Genomic DNA, 21773 nt, shown 5'->3' on the forward strand with positions numbered 1-21773 from the left:
TATCAACTTGTCACTGTCAAACACATCATCAGATATGTATAGTCCACTGTTCTATCAACTTGTCACTCACAAGTCCTCAGATGTGTATAGTCCACTGTTCTAACCACGTGTCACTTTCTAACAAGTCATCGATATGTATAGTCCACAGTTCTATCAACTTGTCACTAACAAGTCAAGAGATGTGTATAGTCCACTGTTCCAACCACGTGTCACCAACAAGTCATCGATATGTATAGTCTACAGTTCTATCAACTTGTCACTAACAAGTCATCAGATGTGTATACCCCTCTTCTATCAACAACTTGCAGTCACAAGTCCTCAGATGTGTATAGTCCACTGTTCTATCCACGTGTCACTCACAAATCCATCAGATGTGTATAGTCCACTGTTCTAACCACGTGTCACTAATGAAGTCATCAGGACGTATATAGCCCACTCCATTCTGTATCCACGTCTCACCAACAATGTCATCAGATATGTATAGCTCCACTGTTCTATCCACGTGTCACTAACACGTCATCAGATGTGTATAGTCCACTGTTTATATCCACGTGCATCACTAACACGTCATCAGACATGTATAGCTCACTGTTCTGTAAGTCACTCAGATGTGTATTGTCCACTGTTCTGTAAGTCATCAGATGTGTATAGTCCACTGTTCTATCAACTTGTCACCACAAGTCCTCAGATGTGTATAGTCCACTGTTCATCATCAACTTGTCACCACAAGTCCTCAGATGTGTATAGTCCACTGTTCTAAATCCACGTGCCACTAACAAGTCATCAGATGTGTATAGTTCCACTGTTCTATCAACTTGTCACTCACAAGTCCTCAGATGTGTACAGTCCACTGTTCCAACCACGTGTCACTAACAAATCATCGAAATGTATAGTCCACAGTTCTATCAACTTGTCACTAATAAAGTATCAAATGTGTGTGATGTCCACTCTTCTATCAACTTGTCAGTCACAAGTCCTCAGATGTGTATAGTCCACTGTTCTAAACCACGTGTCACTAACAAGTCCTCAGATGTGTATAGTACACTGTTCTAACCACGTGTCACTAACAAATCATCGATATGTATTGTCCACAGTTCTATCAACTTGTCACTAACACGTCATCAGATGGGTATAGTCCACAGTTCTATCAACTTGTCACATACAAGTCCTCAGATGTGTATTGCTCACTTTTTTTTCACGTGTCACTAACAAGTCATCGATATGTATAGTCCACAGTTCTATCAACTTGTCACTAACAAGTCCTCAGATGTGTATAGTCCACTGTTCCAAATCCACGTGTCACTAACAAGTCATCAGAGATGTATATGTCCACTGTTCTACCAACTTGTTTACTTCACAAGTCCTCAGATGTGTATAGTCCACTGTTCTATAAACCTGTCACTAACAAGTCCTCAGATGTGTATAGTCCACTGTTCTAACCACGTGTCACTAACAAGTCATCAGATATGTATAGTCCACTGTTCTATCAACTTGTCACTCACAAGTCCTCAGATGTGTATAGCTCACTCTTCACAGCACGTGTCACTAACAAGTCCTCAGATGATGTGTATATAGTCCACTGTTCTAACCACGTGTCACTAACAAATCATCTATATGTATAGTCCACAGTTCTATCAACTTGTCACTAACACGTCATCAGATATGTATAGTCCACTGTTCTATCAACTTGTCACTCACAAGTCCTCAGATGTGTATTGTTCTCTGTTCTAACCACGTGTCCCTAACAAGTCATCGATATGTATAGTCCACAGTTCTATCAACTTGTCACTTCAACAAGTCCTCAGATGTGTATAGTCCACTGTTCTAACCACGTCACTAACACGTCATCAGATGTGTATAGTCCACTGTTCTATCAACTTGTCAGTCACAAGTCCTCAGATGTGTATAGTCCACTGTTCAACCACGTGTCACTAACAAGTCCTCAGATGTGTATAGTACACTGTTCTAACCACGTGTCACTAACAAATCATCGAGTATGTATAGTCCACAGTTCTATCAACTTGTCACTAAGACGTCATCAGATATGTATAGTCCACTGTTCTATCAACTTGTCACTTACAAGTCCTCAGATGTGTATAGTCCACTGTTCTAACCACGTGTCACTAATAAGTCATCAGATGTGTATAGTCCACTGTGTATATCCACGTGTCACTAATCAAGTCATCAGACGTATATAGCTCACTCTCATTCTGTAAATGTGTGTAGTCCACTGTTCTATCCACGTGTCACTAACACGTCATCAGATATGTATAATCCACTCTTCTATCAACTTGTCACTCACAAGTCATCAGATGTGTATAGTCCACTGTATTATCCACGTGTCACTAACACGTCATCAGATGTGTATAGTCCATTGTTCTATCTACGTGTCACTAACACGTCATCAGATGTATAGTCAACTGTTCTATCCTCGTGTCACTTACACGTCATCAGATGTGTATAGTCCACAGTTTTATCAAGTTGTCACTAACAAGTCCTCAGATGTGTATTGTTCTCTCGTTTTAACCACGTGTCCCTAACAAGTCATCGATATGTATAGTCCACAGTTCTATCAACTTGTCACTAACAAGTCCTCAGATGTGTATAGTCCACTGTCTAACCACGTGTCACTAACACGTCATCAGATGTGTATAGTCCACTGTTCTATCAACTTGTCACTCACAAGTCCTCAGATGTGTATATAGTCCACTGTTCTAACCACGTGTCACTAACAAGTCCCTCAGATGTGTATAGTACACTGTTCTAAACCACGTGTCACTAACAAATCATCGATATGTATAGTCCACAGTTCTATCAACTTGTCACTAACACGTCATCAGATGTATAGTCCACTGTTCTATCAACTTGTCACTTACAAGTCCTCAGATGTATATAGTCCACTGTTCTAAACCACGTGTCACTAACAAGTCATCAGATGTGTATATTCCATTGTATTATCCACGTGTCACCAACAAGTCATCAGACGTATATAGCTCACTGTTCTGTAAGTCATCAAATGTGTGTAGTCCACTGTTCTATCCACGTGTCACTAACACGTCATCAGATATGTATAATCCACTCTTCTATCAACTTGTCACTCACAAGTCATCAGATGTGTATAGTCCACTGTATTATCCACGTGTCACTCAACACGTCATCAGATGTGTATAGTCCATTGTTCTATCTACGTGTCACTAACACGTCATCAGATGTGTATAGTCAACTGTTCTATCCACGTGTCACTAACACGTCATCAGATGTGTATAGTCCACTGATCTATCCACGTGTCACTAATAAGTCATCAGATGTATAGTCCACTGTATTATCCACGTGTCACTAATAAGTCATCAGACATATATAGCTCACTGTTCTGTAAGTCATCAAATGTGTGTAGTCCACTGTTCTATCCACGTGTGACTAACACGTCATCAGATATGTATAGTCCACTCTTCTATCAACTTGTTCTCACTAGTCATCAGATGTGTATAGTCCACTGTTCTATAAGTCATCAGACGTATAATAAAGCAGATTAATTCACACCATTGCTATCAAATACAACTGTTGATGAAACAAGTATAACGGTTTTTAATTCCCCCGAATTTCATAACTCCACGAACATAATTCTGTTGTGTTTTTGCTGTTCATTTTACACGTTTATTAGGATTCCTAAAGTCACAAACCAGGTACCTGTCCCATTATCCTTAAGATTTTATTTAAAGTCATAATATTTTATATATGTACATATATACACTTATTATTGCATTCCATGGCTTTGTGCCATTAACATAATATATATGATACCATAATTATCAACATAATAATTCTCTGCTACTATAGTGGTGAGTCTTCGAATTTGCAGGGGTTCGATTCTCCTCGGTGGGCTCAGCAGATAGCCCGATGTGGCTTTACTGTAAGAAAACACACATCAACATAACGGATCATATTAGAGAAAATACCAGGCACGTAAGAGGGAAATTTTAAAAAAAATGTAAGTATAAACTTTGGAGTTTATCCATATACAATTTGCTAACTGCCCAGTAGACACAAGTCTTTTAACCTTTATACTAACATCACGCTGTTCTCTGACTTCTCACATTAAATTGATTTTATATTTTACAGACATTGTTTTAGTAACAAATGCGAAGAACAACCTCACACGTCATCAAGGTACACCTACTAAATTTCAAACCAACATTTAGTTTTCTAACACATTGTGCACATTTAGATAACAAAGTCCAAGGAAGAATGAATGGGAGTTCTTGTACATTCTGTTAACAGAATAATGAATGACAATTCTTACTTTGTAGAAGTAATCAATCACAGAATTGCTCTCTCAACCCCCTTGGAATCAAAAGTAAAATTTGGGTTTCCATTACCCGCAGGATCCAAATAAAATAGCCAATTCTTAGAGATTACTTCAGACTTGACTTGGAGTATCTATCGAATTTATTCAATAGATGGCGCTTTTCTTAAAAAAAGAAGAGTCGAATAATAACTTGTATTATCAAAAGTAAAAGTACAACAAATGATGTACATTACAGACCGACTGTGTAATTAATTGGTGATTCTCACCAATAAGCTGATGTCCTAAAAAATACAATAAAACTATTTCTTATGAATACCTAGTTTAATGTGTTGATACCAAAATTAAAAACACATACCTTTCCATATTAGTCTTCTGACAGTGTCCAATAAAACGAACAGTAGTCAGTATACACCGACATTGAACACGTTATTACCCTTACATAATTCAGTAACACCAACTGTAGTAGATGTCACCTTTCAATACGTTATTTCTACATAATTCAGTAACACCAACTACATTAGATGTCACCTTTCAATACGTTATTTCCTACATATTTCAGTAACACCAACTGTAGTAGATGTCACCTTTCAATACGTTATTTCCCTACATATTTCAGTAACACCAACTGAAGTAGATGTCACCTTTCAACATCTTATTTCCCTACATAATTCAGTAACACCAACTGAAGTAGATGTCACCTTTCAACACGTAATTTCCCTACATAATTCAGTAACACCAACTGTAGTAGATGTCACCTTTCAACACGTAATTTCCCTAGATAATTCAGTAACATCAACTGAAGTAGATGTCACCTTTCAACACGTAATTTCCCTACATAATTCAATATCATCAACTGAAGTAGATGTCACCTTTCAACACGTTATTTCCTACATAATTCAGTAACACCAACTGAAGTAGATATCACCTTTCAACACGTAATTTCCTACATAATTCAATTTCATCAACTGAAGTAGATGTCACCTTTCAACACGTAATTTCCTACATAATTCAATATCATCAACTGAAGTAGATGTCACCTTTCAACACGTTATTTCCCTACATAATTCAATATCATCAACTGAAGTAGATGTCACCTTTCAACACGTTATTTCCCTACATAATTCAGTAACACCAACTGAAGTAGATGTCACCTTTCAACACGTTATTTCCCTACATAATTCAGTAACACCAACTGTAGTAGATGTCACCTTTCAACACGTAATTTCCCTAGATAATTCAGTAACATCAACTGAAGTAGATGTCACCTTTCAACACGTAATTTCCCTACATAATTCAATATCATCAACTGAAGTAGATGTCACCTTTCAACACGTTATTTCCCTACATAATTCAGTAACACCAACTGAAGTAGATGTCACCTTTCAACACGTAATTTCCCTACATAATTCAATTTCATCAACTGAAGTAGATGTCACCTTTCAACACGTTATTTCCCTACATAATTCAATATCATCAACTGAAGTAGATGTCACCTTTCAACACGTTATTTCCCTACATAATTCAATATCATCAACTGAAGTAGATGTCACCTTTCAACACGTTATTTCCCTACATAATTCAGTAACACCAACTGAAGTAGATGTCACCTTTCAACACGTTATTTCCCTACATAATTCAGTAACACCAACTGTAGTAGATGTCACTTTTCAACACGTAATTTCCCTAGATAATTCAGTAACATCAACTGAAGTAGATGTCACCTTTCAACACGTAATTTCCCTACATAATTCAATATCATCAACTGAAGTAGATGTCACCTTTCAACACGTTATTTCCCTACATAATTCAGTAACACCAACTGAAGTAGATGTCACCTTTCAACACGTAATTTCCCTACATAATCTCAATTTCACCAACTGAAGTATGTCACCTTTCAACACGTTATTTCCTACATAATTCAATATCATCAACTGAAGTAGATGTCACCTTTCAATACGTTATTTCCCTTAATAATTAAGTAACACCAACTACAGTAGATGTCACCTTTCAACATCTTATTTCCCTACATAATTCAGTAACACCAACTGAAGTAGATGTCACCTTTCAACACGTTATTTCCCTACATAATTCAGTAACACCAACTGAAGTAGATGTCACCTTTCAACATCTTATTTCCCTACATAATTCAGTAACACCAACTGAAGTAGATGTCACCTTTCAACACGTTATTTCCCTACATAATTCAGTAACACCAACTGAAGTAGATGTCACCTTTCAACACGTAATTTCCCTACATAATTCAGTAACACCAACTGTAGTAGATGTCACCTTTCAACACGTTATTTCCCTACATAATTCAGTAACACCAACTGTAGTAGATGTCACTTTTCAACACGTTATTTCCCTAGATAATTCAGTAACATCAACTGAAGTAGATGTCACCTTTCAACACGTAATTTCCCTACATAATTCAATATCATCAACTGAAGTAGATGTCACCTTTCAATACGTTATTTCCCTACATAATTCAGTAACACCAACTGAAGTAGATGTCACCTTTCAACACGTTATTTCCCTACATAATTCAGTAACACCAACTGAAGTAGATGTCACCTTTCAACACGTTATTTCCCTACATAATTCAGTAACACCAACTACAGTAGATGTCACCTTTCAACACCTTATTTCCCTACATAGTTCAATAACACCAACTGAAGTAGATGTCACCTTTCAACACGTTATTTCCCTACATAGTTCAATAACACCAACTGAAGTAGATGTCACCTTTTAACATGTTATTTCTCTACATAGTTCAGTAACACCAACTGCAGTAGATGTCACCTTTCAACACGTTTTTTCCCTACATAGTTCAATAACACCAACTGAAGTAGATGTCACCTTTCAACACGTTTTTTCCCTACATAGTTCAATAACACCAACTGAAGTAGGTGTCACCTTTCAACACGTTATTTCCCTAGATAATTCAATAACACCAACTGAAGTAGGTGTCACCTTTCAACACAGTTTTTCCCTACATAGTTCAATAACACCAACTGAAGTAGATGTCACCTTCAGCTGGATATATCCCCGTTTCTTGGAAGGAAGCAATAATATTAATGTTCCAGAAAGATGGAAAGCCAGCGAATAAACCAAACAACTACCGCCCGATTAGCTTAACCAGTTGTATTGGCAAAGTATTAGAGAGGATAATTAGTAATCGTCTGTCAGTTTACTTAGAAGAAAATTCAAAATTACCAGAAATTGAAAACGAATTTCGATAAAACCATCAATCTACAGACCACCTGATTCGACTTACAGAATCAATTACTGATAGCTTCAACAAAAAATAATGCACTGTAGCTTGCTTTCTCGACATTGAGAAAGCATTTGACACAGTGTGGCATAACGGCTTACGACATAGATTGCTTGAAATGGTATTACCCAGGAAACTATTCGCTGGCTGTCCAACTTCCTGGATAACAGAATGTGTAAAGTAGATAAGAATGGGGCCCACTCAGGGTCCTTTTCACCCGAAGCAGGAGTCCCGCAGGGAGGGGTTGTTAGCTCTATATTATTTATCATGTACGTGAGTAATATGCCTCTGTCGGACCTAAATTTAGGTTATGCATCACAGTTCGCTGACGATGTAGCAGTCTGGAAAAGTGCCCCCACTCCGTCAATAGCAGCAACGAACCTACAACCAGTCCTAAATAACATCGAAGAATACTGCCAGAAATACAGAATCAAAATTAATATTCCAAAAACCCAAGTCATATTATTCAGCAGACTGAATAAGCTGAAAAAAGATCCACCAAAACTCTATATGAATGGATCACTTTTACTGACTGCTACTTCTGCTAAATTTCTAGGTCTAACCTATGATTCAAAATTAACGTGGTTACCACACATTAAAAATATACTGATACGAATTTGGAAAAGAGCAAACTATGTAAGAAGTCTTTCAGGTAAAATCCAAGGAACATCACCAGACAACATACTTAAAATCTACAAAACGTACATTAGACCAACAATAGAATATGCATCACCTGCCTGGATTAACATAGCACCCACACATGTACAGAAACTTCAACGTATACAAAATTCAGTACTAACTTCAGCATATAAAGTACCACGTAGCACCTCAACCACATTCATGCATAAGTATGCAAACATAGACACAATATCTGAAAGACTCTTGCATAATTCTCTGAAATATTTCAATAAGAATTGGCATAAAAATGAATTAATGTGTGATCTCGACAGATATCACGTACATGATGTAAATGGTCCCAAATACCTCTCCCCTTTAACATATATTTAAGAAATGTAACACAAGCTGGCCACTATGCACTAGACACTTAGTCCTTGTTTCTTTTATTATTATAATTATTATTTTCTTTTTAATCATTATTTTTTCTCTCTTTGAATTATTATTTAATTATTGAATAACAATTATTATTATTACTTTTGTGTGTGTGTGTGTTACTACAAGTAGTAGTAGCATTCTCTCTATGAAGAAAAAGGAGAACAATACAAAAAAATATATATATATGAAAATACAAAAAAATAAAAAATGAAGAAAAAAAACACAAGAGAAATAATAAAAGGAAAAAAACAAAACTTTTGTTCGTCCATGCATGGACTGAGCCCTGAAATGGGCCTGAGTATGATGTTATTCTATTACTCTGGCCCAAAGCTTAAAAAAAACAAACAAAAAAAAAACCCTAACGACAGACGCTATAATCGTTCGGGAGGGAGGAAGAGGTCTAATGTACCTGACCCTCCTGGGTATTTAACATCCATACCCAAATACCGACACAGTAGAACTTGGAGTCCGTCACTCTGGTCCTAAAACTCACTTTTATTACGAACTGCTCGTGATCCTTGAAACTAACTCTTATTTTGAACTACTTTTTCAATAATCACTTGATGAATATCAAAAGGTTTATTTTTTCACTCTATTTGTTACTTTTTTTCCACCCCCTTCCCCTGATGAGGAACGGTAAGTTTAGGGACTTAATATCCTGGGTTCGATCCCCCACCAGTATAAATGTCCCATTATGTATTTTCACACTAGAAACCAAAACAGTAAGTTTGGAATATTTTAAACCTAAGATAAAGTAAACGATGGGTACAAAATAATTCATTTTTATGTCAGAACACTTGCAGACGTTCAAGGACACTGGGCGTTGGTGTGGTCAGTCTTTCGATACCAGTATCATGTTTTTCTTATCGACCATCGTATTCGACAGTACATTTTGTAGCATCAAGGTTGAACCAATATTATTCTCGGTTTTATTTCGGTGCTAACTATTTTTTAAGCTATTCTTGAAACTTTATATTGTTAAGATATGCACTAACTACAAACACTGTGCCAGTTCTTTGCTGGAATTCGATAAATAAGGGCTGAAAGTTTCCTTTTTTTAATTACTGAGGGAAAAAAATTATCCGTTAAAAAATCTATCCGTCGTAGGATAGAATCACGCCGTCAAATATGGCAGCTCTTTCAGACACGAGGGCCTTATAATGTGACGGTCAGTCCAATATTAATTGGTAAAGTGCGGCATGGACAGGTGGAGAAAGGCATTCGACTCGTAATCTGAGGGTCGCGGGTTCGAATCCCCTTTCACACCAAACATGCTCGCCCTTTCAGTCTTGGTGGCGTTATAACGTTACGATCAATCCCACTATTCGTTGGTAAAAGAGTAGCCCAAGAGTTGGCGATGGGTGGTGATGACTAACTGCCTTCCCTCTAGTCTTACATTGGTAAATTAGGGAGGGCTAGTGCGGATAGCCCTCGTGTAGCTTTGCGCGAAATTCAGAAAGAAAGACACAAAATCTATACCTTGAAATCACCAACATGTATACGTGTTCACTGTACACCCGGAGAGGGTCGTGTGTTATACCAGTTACAACAAACAATTAATGTAAAGAACTACCCAGGAAGAAGGGGAATTGAAATCATTAAACTTTCTTGAGAAATATACGGGAAACTCCCAGAAGTGATTAGTGTATTAACTGTAGGATCGAAAACATTTACAAAGTCGAAACTATTGTTGTAATTCTGGGGTTAGCCCAAACATGTGAGGCTGTAAATGTACATTCGTTAAGAAACGAAGTAAATCTGAGGATACCAACCATTTAAAAACAATGTAAACAAGGCAATAGGGACTTTGTATGTATCATGCATATACAATAGTGGAGACACACAGTGTTAATAGGGAAAAACAGAAGAAACTAAATCAACACATTCATTCTGACATGTACCTGTACCATTACGTTTTACCATTACAGTTAACACTGAACACGTTCATTCTTACACGTACCTGTACCATTACGTTTTACCATTACAGTTAACACTGAACACATTCATTCTTACACGTACCTGTACCATTACGTTTTACCATTACAGTTAACACTGAACACATTCGTTCTTACACGTACCTGTACCATTACGTTTTACCATTACAGTTGACACTGAACACGTTCGTTCAGTGTAGACAGTGCTGCCACCTGCCTGATAATGGTTGTTGTACCTCTTGCCCATTTTTCTGTAATTTCTCCGAAGTGAACTAAAGATTGAATGTGGCTCTTTTTTTAAATGTTTAATTGATGGCCACTATAAAACAAATGTTTTTTGTCACAAAATCTGTAATTCCAAAGATTAATCGAATATTTTATCTTTGAATTAGACCTGTGGCTAATTTATAGAGCAACTGTGAAACATTTCGCAGGTGACAAAATAAAGAACCAGCCTGTCCAGTTAACGAATCAGCGTTTCTCAGAAAGGTGACGTTGTCCTTTCCTACTAAAGACACGATAATATCAAGATTTATAACCACTGCCTGAGTTGTTTACTGTCTGAGATAAAACTCGGCTGTTTGGTAATTATATTTTATTATTTACGTGTAGATAGCCAGTTGTTTGTACAATTACAGACTGAAATAAACATGCTTTGTTTAACATAGATGACGTAAAAGGAATAGATTGGATATATAATAAAGAGATACGTATTATTTAACTAGTCTTGTCTTTTTACGCATTTTTGTTTTATTATCATATTAATGTGTCTTAAGTTTCGTAACATATAAACAAAAACATTTCAATTTCATAACGCTCTGACACATTTGGAACAAGAGTAATCACACAGTGCCAGATGCCAGTACCTGAGAGAGAGTGAATGGGTGTCTGATAGAGTTTTACCAGTTTACAAGAGGCATCATTAACAGCTAGAGTGACCTCTGACACTGAACGTCTGGTTAAGAAATACAATTAGCTTCAGACATAAAAGACCTGGCATGACCAGGTGGTTAGAGTGCTCGACTCGCAATCTGAGAGCCGCGAGTTCGAGGATTCATACTCGCCCTTTCAGCTTCCGGGGCGTCATAATGGTACGGTCAATCCCACTATGCGTCAGTAAAAGAGCAGCCCAAAATTGGCGGTGCATAGTGATGACTAGCTGCCTTCCCTGTAGTCTTACACTGCTAAATTATGAATGGCTACTTCAGATAGCCAGCCCTCTTGTAACTTTGCGCGGAATTCAAAACCAAACAAACAATCGGGCGTAAATTAAATAACTGTTTTGTACTCTTGAACTCAGCTTCAAATTCAAGTGCTAGATATCTTCAGTTTTCATAAAACATGATATACACGTCATGACAAGGAAAGCAGTTCACAGATATTTCTCTGTAAGGGATACAGTCATTATGTTGAATTTTATACACTTACGTCCGTGTGATACAGTCATTATGTTGAATTTCATATACTTACGTCCGTGTGATACAGTCATTATGTTGAATTTCATACACTTACGTCCGTGTGATACAGTCATTATGTTGAATTTCATACACTTACGTCCGTGTGATACAGTCATTATGTTGAATTTCATACACTTACGTCCGTGTGATACAGTCATTATGTTGAATTTCATACACTTACGTCCGTGTCATACAGTCATTATGTTGAATTTCATATACTTACATCTTTGTAATACAGCCATTATGTTGGATTTCATATACTTACAACTTTGTGATACAGCTGTTATAGTTACGTTCGTGATACAGCCGTCATGTTAAGTCCGACACACTTACGTCCGTGTAATACAGACACGACGTTGAGTCTGATACACTTTCGTGTGTTTAATAGGAAGTGTAATTATCAGGATAATAGTATCTACTGAACTGTGTTTGTGATAACTCTATGATAGTGTCAAAACTCATGTGACGACATTTCGTGAAATGCCGGTTGTTCAGATTTGTTATTGTCGTTTCTTAATGTGTAAATAAGCCAGCTATCGATCTTTCGTGTACATAAACAGACAACTGATATAACTTTTAACAAATAATCACCCATGACATCACTTTCCACTGTTTCAGCGCTTGAAAAGTATCCGAGGTACGTTGTGCTCTTGAAGCCAGTTAAAGATTCTTCACAAACACTTAAACCATTAATAATTTGCTCTTTACTGTGGAGGTTTCTATTATTAAATATTACAAAGTAATCTTCACTGTGGAGTTTTCTATTATTAAATATTACACAGTAACTTTTACTGTGCAGGTTTCTATTATTAAATATTACACAGTAACCTTCACTGTGGAGTTTTCTATTATTAAATATTACACAGTAACTTTACTGTGGAGGTTTCTATTATTAAATATTACACAGTAACCTTTACTGTGGAGTTTTCTATTATTAAATATTACACAGTAGCCTTTACTGTGGAGTTTTCTATTATTAAATATTAAACAGTAACCTTCACTGTGGAGTTTTCTATTATTAAATATTACACAGTAACTTTTACTCTGGAGGTTTCTATTATTAAATATTACACAGTAACTTTACTCTGGAGGTTTCTATTATTAAATATTACACAGTAACCTTTACTGTGGAGGTTTCTATTATTAAATATTACACAGTAACCTTCACTGTGAAGGTTTCTATTATTAAATATTACACTAACCTTTACTGTGGAGTTTTCTATTATTAAATATTACACAGTAACCTTTACTGTGGAGGTTTCTATTATTAAATATTACACAGTAACCTTTACTGTGGAGTTTTCTATTATTAAATACAACACAGTAACCTTTACTGTGGAGTTTTCTATTATTAAATATAACACAGTAACTTTTACTGTGGAGTTTTCTATTATTAAATATTACACAGTAACCTTTACTGTGGAGTTTTCTATTATTAAATATTACACAGTAACCTTTACTGTGGAGGTTTCTATTATTAATATTATACAGTAACCTTTACTGTGGAGGTTTCTATTATTAAATATTACACAGTAACCTTCACTGTGGAGGTTTCTATTATTAAATATTACACAGTAACCTTCACTGTGGAGGTTTCTATTATTAAATATTACACAGTAACCTTCACTGTGGAGGTTTCTATTATTAAATATTACACAGTAGCCTTTACTGTGGAGTTTTCTATTATTAAATATTAAACAGTAACCTTCACTGTGGAGTTTTCTATTATTAAATATTACACAGTAACTTTTACTGTGAGGTTTCTATTATTAAATATTACACAGTAACTTTACTGTGAGGTTTCTATTATTAAATATTACACAGTAACCTTTACTGTGGAGGTTTCTATTATTAAATATTACACAGTAACCTTTACTGTGGAGTTTTCTATTATTAAATATTACACAGTAACCTTCACTGTGGAGTTTTCTATTATTAAATATTACACAGTAATCTTTACTGTGGAGGTTTCTATTATTAAATATTACACAGTAACCTTCACTGTGGAGTTCTCTATTATTAAATATTACACAGTAACCTTCACTGTGGAGTTTTCTATTATTAAATATTACACAGTAACCTTTACTGTGGAGGTTTCTATTATTAAATATTATACAGTAACCTTTACTGTGGAGGTTTCTATTATTAAATATTACACAGTAACCTTCACTGTGGAGGTTTCTATTATTAAATATTACACAGTAACCTTCACTGTGGAGGTTTCTATTATTAAATATTACACAGTAACCTTCACTGTGGAGGTTTCTATTATTAAATATTACACAGTAACCTTCACTGTAGAGTTTTCTATTATTAAATATTACACAGTAACCTTTACTGTGGAGGTTTCTATTATTAAATATTACACAGTAACCTTCACTGTGGAGTTTTCTATTATTAAATATTACACAGTAACCTTCACTGTGGAGGTTTCTATTATTAAATATTACACAAAAACCTTCACTGTGGAGTTTTCTATTATTAAATATTACACAGTAACCTTCACTGTGGAGGTTTCTCTTATTAAATATTACACAGTAACCTTTACTGTGGAGGTTTCTATTATTAAATATTACACAGTAACCTTTACTGTGGAGTTTTCTATTATTAAATATTACACAGTAACCTTTACTGTGGAGGTTTCTATTATTAAATATTACACAGTAACCTTCACTGTGGAGGTTTCTATTATTAAATATTACACAGTAACCTTCACTGTGGAGGTTTCTATTATTAAATATTACACAGTAACCTTCACTGTGGAGGTTTCTATTATTAAACATTACACAGTAACCTTCACTGTAGAGTTTTCTATTATTAAATATTACACAGTAACCTTTACTGTGGAGGTTTCTATTATTAAATATTACACAGTAACCTTCACTGTGGAGTTTTCTATTATTAAATATTACACAGTAACCTTTACTGTGGAGGTTTCTATTATTAAAAATTATACAGTAACCTTTACTGTGGAGGTTTCTATTATTAAATATTACACTGTAACCTTTACTGAGGAGGTTTCTATTATTAAATATTACACAGTAACCTTTATTGTGGAGGTTTCTATTATTAAATGTTACACAATAACCTTTACTGTGGAGGTTTCTATTATTAAATATTACACAATAACCTTTACTGTGGAGGTTTCTATTATTAAATATTACACAATAACCTTTACTGTGGAGGTTTCTATTATTAAATATTACACAATAACCTTTACTGTGGAGGTTTCTATTATTAAATATTACACAATAACCTTTACTGTGGAGGTTTCTATTATTAAATATTATACAGTAACCTTTACTGTGGAGTTTTCTATTATTAAATATTACACAGTAACCTTCACTGTGGAGGTTTCTATTATTAAATATTACACAGTAACCCTTACTGTGGAGTTTTCTATTATTAAATATTACACAGTAACCTTTACTGTGGAGTTTTCTATTATTAAATATTACACAGTAACCTTCACTGTGGAGGTTTCTATTATTAAATATTACACAGTAACCTTTACTGTGGAGTTTTCTATTATTAAATATTACACAGTAACCTTTGGAGTTTTCTATTATTAAATATTATACAGTAACCTTTACTGTGGAGGTTTCTATTATTAAATATTACACAGTAACCTTTACTGTGGAGGTTTCTATTATTAAATATTACACAATAACCTTTACTGTGGAGGTTTTTATTATTAAATATTACACAGTAACCTTTACTGTGGAGGTTTCTATTATTAAATATTATACAGTAACCTTTACTGTGGAGGTTTCTATTATTAAATATTACACAGTAACCTTTACTGTGGAGTTTTCTATTATTAAATATAATACAGTAACCTTTACTGTGGAGTTTTCTATTATTAAATATTACACAGTAACCTTCACTGTGGAGTTTTCTATTATTAAATATTACACAGTAACATTTACTGTGGAGTTTTCTATTATTAAATATTACACAATAACCTTTACTGTGGAGGTTTCTATTATTAAATATTACACAGTAACCTTTACTGTGGAGTTTTCTATTATTAAATATTACACAGTAACCTTCACTGTGGAGTTTTCTATTATTAAATATTACACAGTAACCTTTGCTGTGGAGGTTTCTATTATTAAATATTACAAAGTAATCTTTACTGTGGAGGTTTCTATTATTAAATATTAAACAGTAACCTTCACTGTGGAGTTTTCTATTATTAAATATTACACAGTAACTTTTACTCTGGAGGTTTCTATTATTAAATATTACACAGTAACTTTACTCTGGAGGTTTCTATTATTAAATATTACACAGTAACTTTTACTCTGGAGGTTTCTATTATTAAATATTACACAGTAACCTTTACTGTGGAGGTTTCTATTATTAAATATTACACAGTAACCTTTACTGTGGAGTTTTCTATTATTAAATATTACACAGTAACCTTTACTGTGGAGTTTTCTATTGTTAAATATTACACAGTAACCTTCACTGTGGAGTTTTCTATTATTAAATATTACACAGTAATCTTTACTGTGGAGGTTTCTATTATTAAATATTACACAGTAACCTTCACTGTGGAGTTCTCTATTATTAAATATTACACAGTAACCTTCACTGTGGAGTTCTCTATTATTAAATATTACACAGTAACCTTTACTGTGGAGTTTTCTATTATTAAATATTACACAGTAACCTTCACTATGGAGTTTTCTATTATTAAATATTACACAGTAACCTTTACTGTGGAGGTTTATATTATTAAATATTACACAGTAACCTTCACTGTGGAGTTTTCTATTTTTAAATATTACACAATAACCTTTACTGTGGAGGTTTCTATTATTAAATATTACACAATAACCTTTACTGTGGAGGTTTCTATTATTAAATATTACACAATAACCTTTACTGTGGAGGTTTCTATTATTAAATATTACACAATAACCTTTACTGTGGAGGTTTCTATTATTAAATATTATACAGTAACCTTTACTGTGGAGTTTTCTATTATTAAATATTACACAGTAACCTTCACTGTGGAGGTTTCTATTATTAAATATTACACAGTAACCCTTACTGTGGAGTTTTCTATTATTAAATATTACACAGTAACCTTTACTGTGGAGTTTTCTATTATTAAATATTACACAGTAACCTTCACTGTGGAGGTTTCTATTATTAAATATTACACAGTAACCTTTACTGTGGAGTTTTCTATTATTAAATATTACACAGTAACCTTTGAGTTTTCTATTATTAAATATTATACAGTAACCTTTACTGTGGAGGTTTCTATTATTAAATATTACACAGTAACCTTTACTGTGGAGGTTTCTATTATTAAATATTACACAATAACCTTTACTGTGGAGGTTTTTATTATTAAATATTACACAATAACCTTTACTGTGGAGGTTTCTATTATTAAATATTATACAGTAACCTTTACTGTGGAGGTTTCTATTATTAAATATTACACAGTAACCTTTACTGTGGAGTTTTCTATTATTAAATATAATACAGTAACCTTTACTGTGGAGTTTTCTATTATTAAATATTACACAGTAACCTTCACTGTGGAGTTTTCTATTATTAAATATTACACAGTAACATTTACTGTGGAGTTTTCTATTATTAAATATTACACAATAACCTTTACTGTGGAGGTTTCTATTATTAAATATTACACAGTAACCTTTACTGTGGAGTTTTCTATTATTAAATATTACACAGTAACCTTCACTGTGGAGTTTTCTATTATTAAATATTACACAGTAACCTTTACTGTGGAGGTTTCTATTATTAAATATTACAAAGTAATCTTTACTGTGGAGGTTTCTATTATTAAATATTAAACAGTAACCTTCACTGTGGAGTTTTCTATTATTAAATATTACACAGTAACTTTTACTCTGGAGGTTTCTATTATTAAATATTACACAGTAACTTTACTGTGAGGTTTCTATTATTAAATATTACACAGTAACTTTACTCTGGAGGTTTCTATTATTAAATATTACACAGTAACCTTTACTGTGGAGGTTTCTATTATTAAATATTACACAGTAACCTTTACTGTGGAGTTTTCTATTATTAAATATTACACAGTAACCTTTACTGTGGAGTTTTCTATTGTTAAATATTACACAGTAACCTTCACTGTGGAGTTTTCTATTATTAAATATTACACAGTAATCTTTACTGTGGAGGTTTCTATTATTAAATATTACACAGTAACCTTCACTGTGGAGTTCTCTATTATTAAATATTACACAGTAACCTTCACTGTGGAGTTCTCTATTATTAAATATTACACAGTAACCTTTACTGTGGAGTTTTCTATTATTAAATATTACACAGTAACCTTCACTGTGGAGTTTTCTATTATTAAATATTACACAGTAACCTTTACTGTGGAGGTTTCTATTATTAAATATTACACAGTAACCTTCACTGTGGAGTTTTCTATTTTTAAATATTACACAGTAACCTTTACTGTGGAGTTTTCTATTATTAAATATTACACAGTAACCTTCACTGTGAAGGTTTCTATTATTAAATATTACACTAACCTTTACTGTGGAGTTTTCTATTATTAAATATTACACAGTAACCTTTACTGTGGAGGTTTCTATTATTAAATATTACACAGTAACCTTTACTGTGGAGTTTTCTATTATTAAATATAACACAGTAACCTTTACTGTGGAGTTTTCTATTATTAAATATAACACAGTAACTTTTACTGTGGAGTTTTCTATTATTAAATATTACACAGTAATCTTTACTGTGGAGTTTTCTATTATTAAATATTACACAGTAACCTTTATTGTGGAGGTTTCTATTATTAAATATTATACAGTAACCTTTACTGTGGAGGTTTCTATTATTAAATATAGCACAGTAACCTTCACTGTGGAGGTTTCTATTATTAAATATTACACAGTAACCTTCACTGTAGAGTTTTCTATTATTAAATATTACACAGTAACCTTTACTGTGGAGGTTTCTATTATTAAATATTACACAGTAACCTTCACTGTGGAGTTTTCTATTATTAAATATTACACAGTAACCTTTACTGTGGAGTTTTCTATTATTAAAAAATATACAGTAACCTTTACTGTGGAGGTTTCTATTATTAAATATTACACAGTAACCTTCACTGTGGAGGTTTCTATTATTAAATATTACACAGTAACCTTCACTGTAGAGTTTTCTATTATTAAATATTACACAGTAACCTTTACTGTGGAGGTTTCTATTATTAAATATTACACAGTAACCTTCACTGTGGAGTTTTCTATTATTAAATATTACACAGTAACCTTTACTGTGGAGTTTTCTATTATTAAAAAATATACAGTAACCTTTACTGTGGAGGTTTCTATTATTAAATATTACACTGTAACCTTTACTGAGGAGGTTTCTATTATTAAATATTACACAGTAACTTTTACTCTGGAGGTTTCTATTATTAAATATTACACAGTAACCTTTACTGTGGAGGTTTCTATTATTAAATATTACACAGTAACCTTTACTGTGGAGTTTTCTATTATTAAATATTACACAGTAACCTTTACTGTGGAGTTTTCTATTATTAAATATTACACAGTAACCTTCACTGTGGAGTTTTCTATTATTAAATATTACACAGTAATCTTTACTGTGGAGGTTTCTATTATTAAATATTACACAGTAACCTTCACTGTGGAGTTCTCTATTATTAAATATTACACAGTAACCTTCACTGTGGAGTTCTCTATTATTAAATATTACACAGTAACCTTTACTGTGGAGTTTTCTATTATTAAATATTACACAGTAACCTTCACTGTGGAGTTTTCTATTATTAAATATTACACAGTAACCTTTACTGTGGAGGTTTCTATTATTAAATATTACACAGTAACCTTCACTGTGGAGTTTTCTATTTTTAAATATTACACAGTAACCTTTACTGTGGAGTTTTCTATTATTAAATATTACACAGTAACCTTCACTGTGAAGGTTTCTATTATTAAATATTACACTAACCTTTACTGTGGAGTTTTCTATTATTAAATATTACACAGTAACCTTTACTGTGGAGGTTTCTATTATTAAATATTACACAGTAACCTTTACTGTGGAGTTTTCTATTATTAAACATAACACAGTAACCTTTACTGTGGAGTTTTCTATTATTAAATATAACACAGTAACTTTTACTGTGGAGTTTTCTATTATTAAATATTACACAGTAACCTTTACTGTGGAGTTTTCTATTATTAAATATTACACAGTAACCTTTACTGTGGAGGTTTCTATTATTAAATATTATACAGTAACCTTTACTGTGGAGGTTTCTATTATTAAATATAGCACAGTAACCTTCACTGTGGAGGTTTCTATTATTAAATATTACACAGTAACCTTCACTGTGGAGGTTTCTATTATTAAATATTACACAGTAACCTTCACTGTGGAGTTTTCTATTATTAAATATTACACAGTAACCTTCACTGTGGAGGTTTCTATTATTAAATATTACACAGTAACCTTTACTGTGGAGGTTTCTATTATTAAATATTACACAGTAACCTTTACTGTGGAGTTTTCTATTATTAAATATTACACAGTAACCTTTACTGTGGAGGTTTCTATTATTAAATATTATACAGTAACCTTTACTGTGGAGGTTTCTATTATTAAATATTACACAGTAACCTTCACTGTGGAGGTTTCTATTATTAAATATTACACAGTAACCTTCACTGTGGAGGTTTCTATTATTAAATATTACACAGTAACCTTCACTGTAGAGTTTTCTATTATTAAATATTACACAGTAACCTTTACTGTGGAGGTTTCTATTATTAAATATTACACAGTAACCTTCACTGTGGAGTTTTCTATTATTAAATATTACACAGTAACCTTTACTGTGGAGTTTTCTATTATTAAAAATATACAGTAACCTTTACTGTGGAGGTTTCTATTATTAAATATTACACAGTAACCTTCACTGTGGAGTTTTCTATTACTAAATATTACACAGTAACCTTCACTGTGGAGGTTTCTATTATTAAATATTACACAAAAACCTTCACTGTGGAGTTTTCTATTATTAAATATTACACAGTAACCTTCACTGTGGAGGTTTCTGTTATTAAATATTACACAGTAACCTTTACTGTGGAGGTTTCTATTATTAAATATTACACAGTAACCTTTCACTGTGAGGTTTCTATTATTAAATATTACACAGTAACCTTCACTGTGGAGGTTTCTATTATTAAATATTACACAGTAACCTTCACTGTAGAGTTTTCTATTATTAAATATTACACAGTAACCTTTACTGTGGAGGTTTCTATTATTAAATATTACACAGTAACCTTCACTGTGGAGTTTTCTATTATTAAATATTACACAGTAACCTTTACTGTGGAGTTTTCTATTATTAAAAAATATACAGTAACCTTTACTGTGGAGGTTTCTATTATTAAATATTACACTGTAACCTTTACTGAGGAGGTTTCTATTATTAAATATTACACAGTAACTTTTATTGTGGAGGTTTCTATTATTAAATGTTACACAATAACCTTTACTGTGGAGGTTTCTATTATTAAATATTACACAATAACCTTTACTGTGGAGGTTTCTATTATTAAATATTACACAATAACCTTTACTGTGGAGTTTTCTATTATTAAATATAACACAGTAACCTTTACTGTGGAGTTTTCTATTATTAAATATAACACAGTAACTTT

The 21773-nt window shown here is 33.0% G+C and overlaps 1 long non-coding RNA gene across 1 annotated transcript; it reads right to left on the minus strand.

Moving 5' to 3' along the window:
* Positions 1–3718: 3718 nt before the first annotated feature.
* LOC143257915 (uncharacterized) lies at positions 3719–12379 on the minus strand. Its single transcript, XR_013032028.1, has 3 exons — positions 12290–12379; positions 10712–10839; positions 3719–3908 (listed from the first exon to the last, which is right to left on the minus strand). It is a non-coding gene; the product is annotated as an uncharacterized LOC143257915 (long non-coding RNA).
* Positions 12380–21773: the final 9394 nt, after the last annotated feature.

The sequence above is a fragment of the Tachypleus tridentatus genome, chromosome 1, assembly GCF_004210375.1.
Source record: "Tachypleus tridentatus isolate NWPU-2018 chromosome 1, ASM421037v1, whole genome shotgun sequence".
Classification (NCBI taxonomy): Eukaryota; Metazoa; Arthropoda; class Merostomata; order Xiphosura; family Limulidae; genus Tachypleus; species Tachypleus tridentatus.